Consider the following 13,866-nt stretch of genomic DNA (forward strand, 5'->3'; position numbering starts at 1 on the left):
TAGCAACTGGTAGATAATAAATGATGATAGAATTATTTTGGACTTTTGTACTTTGGTTACTTCTTGAAATTGAGCAATTTATCTGTATGTATGTTTTGTCACAGATTGCCAAAGGGGGAGATTGTTAGGTTCTAAATATTTAGGATTAAATATTTAATTTCTATTTGTATGTATGTTGGCAAACCGAGGTTAAAACATTTCTAGATTATGTATTAGACATTGCTCATGATAGTACAAATCAGGATTCAAGAACCTACAAGTTGCAAAAAAAGAAGTTAATTTCAGTGAGGTTCGACCAATTGAAATAAAGCTTCGACTGATAGGAGTCAGGATTTTTTTGTAGAATTCTATTTCAATCCACACACTACAAAAACGTTTAGGGTTTTAAGTGAAACACTCCTTGGTATAAAAGGTTAACCCTAACTACGTTTTAAAGGTTCTTAGAAGTCTTGTGAGTTATTCCTGTGAGATCTAAGAGGTTCTGTGCCTATAACTCAACAAGCATCTACCAGATTAAGAGAACTACAATCAAGAACTGGTGGAATCAAGTTGCTGCTACAAGATCAACAATGACTAGTGATCTGAAACCTTTGAGTGAGATATCAAAGTCATAAGCGTAAAAGCTTGTGTTCTACAAATCCAAGAGAGAAGAGTTTGCGGAGTCGGAGCTACATATGGTCGTGTTAGTAAGTTCTACTGGAGGTAGCATTAGGTTTAGGAGTTAAATCTTTTGTAAACTTCAATTCTTTCTAGTGAATTTGTTTACGTTGAGGATAGTTAGGTCAAATCTTCCCCTGGTTTTTATTAGGAGACATATCTTTCACTAATCTTTTAGAAGATCCCAATATTGAAATATGTGGCAGGATTTTCACATATAAGCGGTGAAAATAGTATTCCACAAGCTCAAGCATTCAACTAAATGTTTCTAATCCAGATTGAATTCCTAACTAAAATATCACGAAATGGCACTAACTTCTCTATCCAAGAAGACAATTTTCTTATGTCTGCAATACTCAATGTTAACCAAGATGTAGTGCAAAGTACTAAAAACAAAAAGGAACTTGTATAGAATATGGGGTACTACTATTGTACTACAAGTGGAAGACCGTTAAGTCTAAGCATACTTTGACTTCTCTAATGAATTGGAGGTCAACGATTCAACCAAGCAACAATAAATTCTGTAGGTATTTATTTCAAATTGAATCAATGAATCAAAGTAGTATGACTGAAGAAACCAAGGTACATTTTACAAAGAAATTTGTGTTAGTTCGCTAATTTGTTCCAACTATTTGAAGATACTAATTATAATACATTTGTTAATTTTTCAGCTTGATAAGGCTAGAAAAAAATATCAAGAATTCCATGGTTTCACATTTCCATATGAACATTGTTGGAAATACTTTGAGACAACATTGTTGGAAATAATCGTTTTGAAACACTCACCAAAATAGTTGTGTTATTCATGATTATAGACAAAATATATGGAGATTTGAGACAACATCTTCATCTTTTAATCTATAGTCAATAAATTTAGAGGATGAAAATACCCCACATGTTCCCAATGTAGACTTGGTGAGACCATTAGGAAAGAAGCCAAAAAAAAAAAAAAGATTGAAAAAACAAAAGAGCAAAGAATGTACAACTCCAAATATGGAAGACTTATTAAATGTCATGATGGAAGAAAGAAAAAAATTGAATGAGATGAAAATGACCACTGTTGAGAAGGGGCGTCTTGCAAACCATGGGCAAGAGATGATGCAAATTCATCTTAAGGCTAAAAAATACAATGAAATGAAAAATGGAATTGGAAATGGAAAAAATAAAAAAGGATAGGGAAATGGAAAATTTGGGATTGGAATAGATGGAGGAAAAGAAGATTATGATGATGGATGCAAGTGTGTTGCCTCCAATGCAACAAGAATATGTTCCTCAACGTCGAATGGAAATCCTTGAAAAACAAAAGAATTAGCTTGACATAGGGTGCTCTTGTTTTGTATGATTAAGAGAGCACTTTAAGCTTGTTTTGTTGCAATGTGATCCAACTAACTAGAATGTATTGGGTCACTCATTTTGTTTTGCTGCAATGTGATCCAACTATCATTTGATGCCTTACAACATTTACATCTAACATTACAAGTAGTTGATAGATTTGATGCTATTGTCATTTAAACTTGCCATTAGAACATTATATTTATCAATTAATCTTAAAGATATTGTTCAGTCTTAGGGTGACATTAGTCTTATTTGTACTAAAAATGAATGATTGTTTGAAAAATATGACCATTAATTGTTAAACATGACCATTTAAAAAATACGATTGTTAAATTTTTTTACTTAAAAAAAAAAGACTTGGGAAATGTGATCATTGGAAATTTTGAAAATGTTGTTATATGGGATTTAAAAAATATAGATCTTAGGAATTTGAAAAATATAGTGTTTGAAATTAATAAAGGAAGATAAAAAAAAGATTAAAAAAGAATAAAGAAAGAGAGAAGAAACAATATTTAAATGGAATAGAGAAATGATAGAGATTCTATTGAAAAATGTATTTGTAAAAGTAAGCAAGCAAAAGGTAAAAGTTAATGTTTACTCTCCAAACAGTTCAAATATATAGAGAGTCTACTGGAGATGCTTTTATAAAAACAAATCAATCAAATTACCTTGTCCATTGCAAAACCAAATCTAGCTATCAAATGTCCAAAAATCTAATCAAGTTGCCTACAAAATTCATTACCCAAAAATCAAGTTGCCAAGTGCCAAAAAAAAAAAAAAAAAAAAAACCAAAATCCGAAAACCAAAACCTTTAAAATCTATTTCCTAAAACTTGGGTTGTGGTGAAACCCCATACTTACAAGCCAACCCATTCTTACATGTTACTTTGGGATGCATTTTTCGGCTAGAAAACAAAGAACACAAAGGGGGTGGCTAGACATAAAAGGGATGTGAGGCTAAGAGGAAAAAGTGGAGGAGCTGAACACCTTGTAACTCCTACAGCAAAGAAAACATCAAAGTTGCTTTATAAAATCTCTCATGTTCATTTTAACTAGATTTTCCAACTCATTCTCTTAATTCAGCGGTCTAAAATAATTCTACTTCATTCAATAGCACTCTTCAAGTGTCTTTTCTCTCATCTCTCACCAATCTCATATCATGTTCCTTATTTAAGTTGAGTTTGGCTTACCTCTAATACTTTTTTAATTGGATATATCTTTTTATTTTAAATGGATATGTTATTTTATTTTAAATATACAATGGTAAGTGGTAGTGAGTTTTAATCTCTACATTTTATTTAATTAGTGGATGATATGTTAGTTTCTTATTAAAACAAGAGGAGATTCCAGTTAACAAAGTACTGGAGGTAAGTCAAACTCATTTAAGTTAATATCCCACAATAAAGAAATTCATATGTATTATCTCCCTTATATTTTCTTTCTCTTGTACTTCACTAAAGTGATAGGGTACTAAGATCCATTTGTAATGGTTGAAATTCACACTTTTTGATGTGAACCTTTGGGCTTGACCTTCTTGCACATGCCTCATATTTGTTTCAACAAAGGGATAACGATTGGTTTTACCAAATCTTTATGAAAGCATGTGACTATCTCAGAGTATCTCTCCCTTTTTATTTCACTCTCCTCGTTTATTCCTAGATATCCTTTGAATTATTGTTGAATATGCTTATTTGGGCATTGATGAACATGTTTATAATTATATATTCAATTTAAATGTATTTTTTTAATACTTGTTAAATGTATTCCTATATGTTTTATATCCTAGAATACTTCCACATGAAAAAAAAAATGTTTTTCTCATTATTTTCCAACTTTCCTCGCACATTATGTAATTTTATTAACTAATAAAAAAATACAATAATAGTGGTTAATGGATGACAATTAGCATAAGTATTGAACTCGACTATTCCAAAAAACTTGATTTGATTCTAGCCGCTTAGTATCAAAGTGTAAAAAAAAAAAACCGTTGGCGTGTCACAATAAGATAAAGATTCCAACATATTGCTATAAAAATCAACTATATATGCTTTATAATACTGAGTTTTGGACTGTTAAGAAGTAATATGTTTATTGAATCAGTGTATGTGTAATTTAAAGTTCAAACCATAAATATTAAACACCACAAAGGATAACAAAATTTCTAAATACTATAACATATTAAACCCCTTCTTTTGCTAATTATATATATATATATATATATATATATATATATATATATATAAATTGACATCACAAAGACAAATTTTAGAATTTAAATTATTTTAATATAAGTGGAACATCATTTGGTGGAATTAAAAATGAGGGGAGCAATAAGATACCTCTCCAAATCCCCTTAACTCTACCCTGTGTAGCCAAATTCATTAAATCCTTCCCTTAAACCCTTCCTCCTTTATAAAAAAAAATAAACAATTGAGCAAAATTCATTAAACCCTTCCCATCCCTTTCCTTCTACTCTGTCTCATCTCCCTCTATCCAAACACACTCTTAGAGAGTGTTTGGTTCGCTTAATGCTACATTACATTATTATGTTACATTATTGTAATCTTTGATCCATGTAATCACATTAAAACAATATAAGTTTAAGGTGTTTGGTTCATTAATTACATTCTCATCACACATATATACACTTAGATTAAGCTAAAGTAGAATTCTATCTTGTATATATAAAAAAAAAAAAAAAAAATTCATAAAAATTATTAGAAACAATTAAAATTATTGTAATAATAAATTGATTGAAAATAACCTCAACACCAAAAAATGCCAAAATTACCCTTAAACCACAAAATACCCTTGGAAGGCCTGAAATGACCAAATTACCCTCTAAAACCTTAAAAATAGACTTGAAACCTCTAAAATGGCCAAAATACCTATGAAAACTCTAAAATTACCAAAAATACCCTAAATCCACCAAAATGACCAAAATACTCCCAAAATTTCTAGTGTCCAAAGACCCTCAAAAACTCTAAAATTGCCAAAATACTCTTTAAACCTCATAATGACCAAAAATAGCCCCGACACTTTAAAATGATCAAAATACCCCCAAAATTGCTAGAATGTCCAAAATACTGCTAAAATGTCTAAAATGGTCAAAATACCCCTGAAACCTTAAAATGACCAAAATATCCATGAAACCTCTAAAATAACCCAAAAACCTAAAAGCCTCTGAAATGACCAAAATACCCAAAAATCTCTAAAATAACCAAAATACCCCCTGAAACCTCTAAAATAACCAAAATACCCCAAATATCTAAAATGACTCAAATACTCTTGAATCTATAAGATGACCAAAATATCCTAAAATCTCTAAAATGGCCAAAAGACTTCTTAACCTCTAAAATGACCAAAAATTCACCAAAACCATTGATTAAAGTGGCCTAAAATACTCGATACCTCCATAACTGCCAAAATTTTTCGGGGAATTTTTGGTCATTTAGAGGTTTCAGGGTATTTTGGTCATTTTAGCAATTTTAGGGTATTTTAGTCATTTTAGCAATTTTAGGGTATTTTAGTCATTTATGAGGTTTTAGAGTTTTTCTTTTTCTTTTTTTTTAAAGAATATTTGAGGGCATTTTGTCATTTTAGCAATTTCAGGAATATTTTAATCGTTTGAGAGGTTTTGAGAGTATTTTGATCATTTTAAAGGTTTTAAGGTATTTTTGTTAATTCTAGTAGTTTCAGGGGTATTTTGGTCTATTTTGGTTATTTTAGAGGTTTTAGATTATTTTGGTCATTTTAGAGGTTTTGAGGGTATTTTAATAATTCTAGTGGTTTCAAGTGTATTTGGGTAATTCTAGTGGTTTCAAAAGTATTTTGGTCATTTTAGAGGTTTTGATTATTTTGGTAATTTTTGAGGTTTAGGAGTATTTTAGTTATTCTAGTGGTTTTTGAGTGTATTTTGGGCATTCTAGTGTATTAATGAGTATTTTGGTTATTTTAGAGGTTTCAGAGTATTTTCTGTCATTTTGGAGATTCAATGTGTGAGAGACCTTGCCAAAAGTGCCTATCAAAAAAGAGAGATTTTTGGAGTGCTTTTTAGGGTACTTCTCTTTTTAGGTAAGTGGTGTGGAGTCGCCACTTATTTTTTTATACCAAAAAAATAAGAAAAAATAAATATAAAATAAATGACTGAATAGTATTCTTCTCATTGATTGAATAGAAAATACATGTTTGAAAAATTGAAAATTACATGACTTTGGATCCTAGTTACAAACTACCAAATAATTACATGGCTTTTTGTCCTAGTTACATTCTACCCAAAATAAAAAATAAAGACAATGCATGGATCTACCTATCCAAAAGAATTAGATTCGAAGGTCAGGTTACAGAATGGAAAGATGTTAGGCATCCATTCCGCCTAGACAGAGTCTGATCTTCTAGACTCTTGTGACTAATGTACCATTTTTGCATGCTATGAATGACATGTTGTATATACACAAAACTAAATCACACAAATTTATTTATGAATGAATCCTCTTATTTATTATAAAAAATTCAGATCTATTTTAGTGATAAAAAAATTTGATTTTATTTTGGTTTGTCAAAAGTGTCAGATATGTTTTTGTATGTGTAAAAGAAATGGTTTTTGAAGAGAAAATTCAGATGGCATTTAATAAAAAAAAGTCTTTTGGTTTCTTAAAAAATTTAGATATGTTTTTGAGAAATAAAAAAATGATTTGAAGTTTTGTAAAAGATCAAATTTGTTTTGTGATGATAAGAAAAATGGTTTTTGATAACAAAAAAAATCTGATTTGTTTTTTATAAGTTCAAAAAAAAATGTAAAAAAGATTTTTTTAAAGAAAATTTCATTCATAAGATAAATTTATGCTACATGAACTAAATAAAACAAACAACTATGAATACAATCATGCATAATCTTTTTCTTTGTTTTAAAATCTGCATATATTAAAGAAAAATCAGATATGTATCTAAGAAGGATACAAATCAGTTTTTGATTTGAGAAAAATTCAGATCTACATCTAATAAAGATGTAGATCCATTTTTTATTGAGAAAAAATTCAGATCTACAACTAAGAAAGATGCAGATCCGTTTTATTTGAAGAAAAATTCAAATCTACATCTAAGAGAGATGCAAATCTGTTTTTATCTTAAGAAAAATTCAGATCTACATCTAAGAAAGATGCAGATCCATTTTTATTTTAAAAAAAATTCAGATTTACATCTAAGAAAGGTGCAGATCAGTTTTTTATTAAGAAAAATTCAGATCTGCATCTAAGAAAGATGCAAATCTGTTTTTATTTTAAAAAAAGAATTAGTTATATGCAAATTATTGAAATTAAAAAAAGAGATCACAACAATTATAAAAAAAAAAACCAAGATCATGCTTTAACAAAACAATGATTAACAATTCATGTTATTGATAAAAAAAAAAATGCATCATCATAAACAAGAACCATAAAAGAGAAAAACAAATAGGGTGATTGAAAACAACCTCTTGCATGGAGCACTCCTTGTTCTTGAGAGGATGCTTTAGGGTTTAAAAAAATTTATTCAATTATCTTTGAAACCTAAAAACCTTAATTTTGGCAGTAAATATCAGAGATGATCAGCAAATATAAGCACTTTGAGAGCCGAAGAATGTATGCCTCTCAGAGCACCAAAAAAAAGTTCTTGAATTATGAGATCTAGTCTCTATTTATAGAGTCCAGAAAATTCTAAAAAATAGCTCTGATGTGTAGAACGCGAATTGGGACTCATCCTTTTGCGAAAAGACCACCTAAAGGAAGTTAAAGCCCAAAAGGGGCCAATTTGGCACTTTTAAGGTGCCGTTCGGCACTCCAAAAGTGCCGAATGGTGCTCTTGGATGCCGAACGTAATTTCGTGTTCGGGTGCGTTTTGAACTCTTTTTTTGAGAGTTTTTTAATCTAGTCCTTGTACCTAGACGTGTTTTCATCATTAATCTATGATTTTTTTTTATCTCTTTTCTGAATAATTCAGACTTTTTGAGAACAATTATCTTGTAGATAAATCCCTCAAATAAATCTTAATAAAGTTCAGATTATCTACAATTTTATTATTATCCAATCATCCCTTTTATTCCTATGCATGCAATCCTATTTTAGACACTAATTATCGACCAATCAAAAAATTATTTAACTAATTTTAATTGCTTAACTAATCAGAATTAATTTAAATTAATTGTGCGTGGTCGACTTTTCCCAGACACAATGCATATTGACCGTGCAAACTTGATTATGCAATATCTTTCGATCCGATGGTTCTATTTAAAAACCGGACACACCATTGCGACCTTTAGAATCTTAAGATCATTTTTATGATATGTAATGAATAAATTGATGCATGTAATGCAAGAACAAATTGATGTGTGCAATGCAATCATGATTTTTGGGGTACATGGATGGTCATTCCAGTCATCTTCCTTGATTAAATCATGGGTGCAAAATAGAGTGTTTACACAATGTATTTTTGTTCATTTTAGAGGTTTTAGCGGTATTTTTGTCATTTTAGATATTTTGGGTCATTTTATAGATTTTGGGAATATTTTAGTCATTTTAGAGATTTTGGGTTTTTTTGTTATTTTAATGGTTTTGGGGGGTATTGTGGCCATTTTGGTGGTTTTAGGGGCATTTTGGTCATTTAAAGATTTTAGGGATATTTTAGACACTTGTAGTGCATTTTTGGTGATTTCAAGAGTATTTTGGTTATTTAAGAAGTTTTGAGGCATTTTAGAAGTTTGTTGGCATTTTAGTCATTCTCATGAGTAAAATAAAATTGATTAGTGCAGACAATTTTGTCGATTATATAAATTATTATGTCCCAACCAAAAAGTAATGTAAGATTATCTTTATTTAATAAGATAATGAGATTAGAATGATGTGATATATTTTATAATTTTAAATTACTGTAATCCTGAAGACAATGAAGTAAACCAAACACCTTAATGTTCACAATGTGACCTTGATATGACACACATCATGATGAACCAAACATCCCCTTGAAAATATTCCTACCAACAAACTCACCGGATGCAATGTATTTTTGGGTGGGTTGGATACATTTTGACTAAAAAAACCCAATCGACTATATTTTGATGTCAAGTGCTATAAGTTGTGATTTGATGAACCCCTTGTCATTTCAACTTCTATGTCCTTTAGCCCTTTACTGTCATAGGCACTTTCACAAGATTGTGGTCAGCGAGTTTGAACTAGAAGAACAGATGGAACAAATCTTATGCATCTAACAAACTATTTTTTTTTTTTTTTCATAAGGTCTTCAACCACTAACCATACTAACCTTGTTGTTAATTAGTTGTTTCAGAGAAAAGTATAATGTTCTTCTTCTTTTTTTTTTCACCCATAAAATTATGTGATGGCTTCCCAAGTTGAGCTATTTTTCTAAAGAAGTTGACATTAGCAGAGGGGCATTAAAATTTAGAGCATTCAAAATGTCAAAGAGTCTGGTGAATGAAACTCTACCAAAAAGCCTTTATGACTTTCGAAATTCTGATTTTTAATGATAAATTTAGCAATAAATGAGACCTAAATTACTGATTTTCGGGTATGTTTTGCATAAACAAATAGTTATTTGTCTTACATTGACAACAACTCTGCAACTAAAGTAAGAGTTTGAACAGGTTTATTAGTCCAGTTTAGAATGTGTACGCAACATTGAGTATCGACGAATTTTTGTTCCCTCAGTGGGACATTTCTTTTAGGAGTTAGGCATCGGCCGGCTTCTTCCTGTGCGAGATTTTATTTTATTAATCCATCCATCCTCCTATCAACGCTTATCCATTCCCCAAAGGTTTACTTTTTCCTTTTTATTTTTGGTTCTTTGTGTGCGTGTGTTAGTTCAACTTCAATCTTCAATGACTTGAGAGGGCAGCTTACAAATATAATATTAGCAAGGAAAGATTAAAATACCAAGAAAACTAATGTACTAATCTAAACATGCAAAACTGCCTTAGGTACTCACTTACGACAAGCTATTCCTACTCTTAACAAAAAACATGGAGAACGCTTGGCCTGACCCAAATATTCAAAGAAGAAATAGTTTAACTTGGGGCATGGAGTAGGAAAAAAATGAAGTACTTGAAACTTTCAAAATATTTATTTGAGGTTCAACTAGAGTGAGAGGAGAAAGAGAGAGACTTCCTAGGAATTAATTTAATTTATAAAGCCTGAGGAAGCTTTGTCCAGACTGCTAAGTAAAGAAATTGATAGGGTCTTTCAAAAAATTATTTTGATCCATAATAATTGCTTAATGAGTCAAAATGGTTTATAATGTTTCAAGCAGTTTAGTCACTTAATAGTAAAAACTATTTTGACACAACACTAATGATAGAAGCTAAATTAACGCATTTAAAACATTAAAAACCATTTTGATACATAGAACAAACGTTAAGAACTAAAATGATAATTAAACAAAAGAAAATTACATGTCTGTTTTGATATCTTACCAAAGCAAAAAATAAATAAACATACTTGGATCACTCTCATAAGCTTCATAGTTCATACCCGGTTTCATTAAGAAACAAACCAGATGTCAGAGATTACGGCATCTCACCCACCGCGACGAAAACGGCTGACAAGATGCTTTCGTCAACAAAGAGAATAAAGGTTTAAAGTTTCTCAAACAAAAGTGGTAAAGTACTCTCTTTGCTCATTTAGGCTCTTTCTTTTAATCTGATAAACTATTTTAATGTTTAATAATTATTTATATGTTATTATTATATTATGGTATTGTTTTTTGTTCTTTGTAATACATGTTGAAATGCCGGCTGATGTCACGTGGCATTTTTTGGACCGTTGGATGGATGCTTACGTGTGGAGGATGTGATGTGAGATTTGAGAAAGCAAGGAACGTGAGGATAAATGTATTAAATTAATTCAACTTAAACAGTTTTATTCACTAGTATTAAAATAATTGAGATTTTTATTCACAAGAACATTTCCATGGTGGACCAACAAGCCCATTAAGAGTTTGTGTGATAGCGATACGCCCACATGAGCTATGGTGATAATTCGCCAAACCTTATTCCCTTTCCAACCTCCTCCAAAACCCCCCTTCCCCCAAAAAATTTTATAATTTTTTTTTTCTTAACCTAACAACCTATCAGCACAACAATATAGAAATTATGAATACACTTTAAACCTAGATTTCAATTAGTTAATTAAAAAAGTCTTTTATCATCAAATAAAAAATCTGAAATTTAAGCTCTATTTACATTAAAAACCGATTAGTATTTTAACTTCCAATGATAAGATATGGGATTTGAGCTCTACTTACACCAAAAACCGATTAATGTTTTAGCATCCTATAATAAGATCTAAGGTTTAAACTTCATTTACACCAAAAATCAATTGACATCTTAGTATCTTATGATAATAACCAATCATAATAGAACAGAAGTCATATATTGAAATTTTTTTTGTACTTATCAAAATGAATAATACACTTGAAATAGTTGAATAATAATAATAATTAACTTGTGAGTTTTAACTAGTTTAATTGATCAGATTGATAAAATTTCTTATTTCTATCTGTAACAAAATAATAATAATTTACTTTAATTAGGAGCAGAAATGAAAACAACGAGTTTGTCATAATAAACATGCCAATCCAAGCGCCGCATGCACCATCAAATCATAATGAATTATAGCTGTTTATATCCTCCTCTTGGGTGACTCATACCGCAATAACCCCAACCAATGATAATGCATTACTATAATTTAACATTGGAAAGGAACTGGAAACCCAATACTGCAAGAGAAGAGTTTTAACACTTTTTTTTTTTTTGTTTTTGTGTGAGTTGATGGATACAAGATAAGAAAAAGAACAATTCTAGTAGCTTTACAAATAGTATAGCAATGCAGCCCCTTTAATTTTGACATTGACTGTTAAGGCCAAAGAGAAACACTGTGGCTTGGTATAAGATACCTCCAGCCACCAAAAATGTGTAAGGACCTGATGCTCATTGAATACTGGTTAATAACTCCCGTGAACAGATTAGATTGTAAGGCCTGAAACAAATTTAATTTTGGTCAATTATTGATCCATTTGGTCCTCCCTCTTCTGAATTTTCCAACATAGTGAATAAATCTCCAACAAGAAGTATTATGACTGGCATAAGTGTCGGTGTCGCACAGGAAAATTTGTGTCCTTGCCTACACCATAAAACCATGTGTCCTGTAAAATTGTAACAATCATTTCAACCCCGAAAATGAACAAACAGTTGATATACAAGAAGTACACCACTGTTTTCAGTGCTTAATTTCAAGTCCAAGCAGGATTGCATGTTTAATAAAGAGCAATAGCTTCAAGAAAGCTATCCCAATTTTCCAGCTATGTTTAATACATAGTTTCTGAAATATATCCCAATTTAGTCGGTCTATTCCAAATCCAATTAGACCTTGCCACACCTTGGTTGGTTTAGAGCATAAAGTTGAAAGTCTCACCTGTTTTCCCACAATAAAAGAAGGTCAAGGTGAAATGCATCTCAAACAATCACTGTCCTGCTAAGTTAGGTAGACCCACCATATGCAATGAGGTGAAGGGAAAAAGCACCTGAATTGAATAGTTCCAGGAAAACTACATTCATATTAACCATTTAATTCCACATGGGCAATTTTGTTTCTAACAAGAGACTGCTAAATGAAGAATAGAATTATAAAGCTGGAAAGAAATTTCTTCCACTCAGAAGTAGTGAAAAGGAGAGTGGTTTGATCATAAGAAGTGCCACGTGGCACTAATCAGCAAAGACACCAATGATGAAACCTTTTTTTTTTTTTTTACACGTGTCGTAGTTGACGATAAGCGCAGTGGCTGGCGTAGGAAGCACTTCCACTTGTGAACCCCTCAACTAGATGATAAAAGAATCCATCAACAAAGCCTTTTGAAAAAATTTCAACCAAATGGGTCCGCCAAGCTAGTCACAATCTGCAAGCCAGGCAAATGGTTGGTTCAATCATTGTTGTTTCAGTAAAAGAAAAAGAAATAACACCCAATTGGAGAAGAAAAAAAAAACAAAGCACTTCACAAATCATTATCATGATTCATGACATGCAACATCAAATGGATAAAAAGCTAACAACCAAGGAATGTGAAAATTTTGACGGAGAGAATTAACCAAGTGGTCAAGTTCATTTACGAGGACAAACTTTAAGTGGAATGGGTCCTTAATTTCTAGTATTGGAAAAACAATGAAGAAACACTTCATCTTCCAACCAAGAAGTCTCATCATGACAATGCTAGGTTTCAGATCCAGTAAAATTCTCAACTACTGAAAGAGCCAGACCACTTTCAAAAAAAAGAAAAGAAAATGTAATTGCCTTTTGCATTGCAGATAGGACAAATCGAATTCGATAATTCAACATTATTGATGGGCCAGATGCGGTACAAATTTGATCCAGGTGCTCATGTTAGAAAATCATGGGGTCATAACTTTCGCCTAACTTTTCCTTTTTCTGTTAAAAAGATATCTGTAAACATAGCATCAAATACAGGGCCAAAGAATTATGACAATCAATGATGATGACCGAAAGTGCAGGAGAGTTTTCCGAACTATATCTACACATGGTATTCTTACCAAATGGAATTAAGGTCCTTGCCTCATTATTGCAGACAATATGGCAGCAATAAGCACAACATGTCCTTGGCAATAAGCTTCTTGCACTGCCTTTTTGCGCAGGAGCTGTGTTGAGGACTGATCAATGGGGTGGGTATGAACCCCATATTCTCAATTGCATCCCCAATCTGCGTCGAGTAAATAAATCTTCCTATCAAATGATCGGTATCTATGAACTTTATGAATGCATATATCCATTGAGGCAAAAGAAATTTTAAAGCAAACAGAGCATATAAATTTAGCACTTAG

This window comes from Castanea sativa, chromosome 3, assembly GCF_040712315.1.
Source record: "Castanea sativa cultivar Marrone di Chiusa Pesio chromosome 3, ASM4071231v1".
Classification (NCBI taxonomy): Eukaryota; Viridiplantae; Streptophyta; class Magnoliopsida; order Fagales; family Fagaceae; genus Castanea; species Castanea sativa.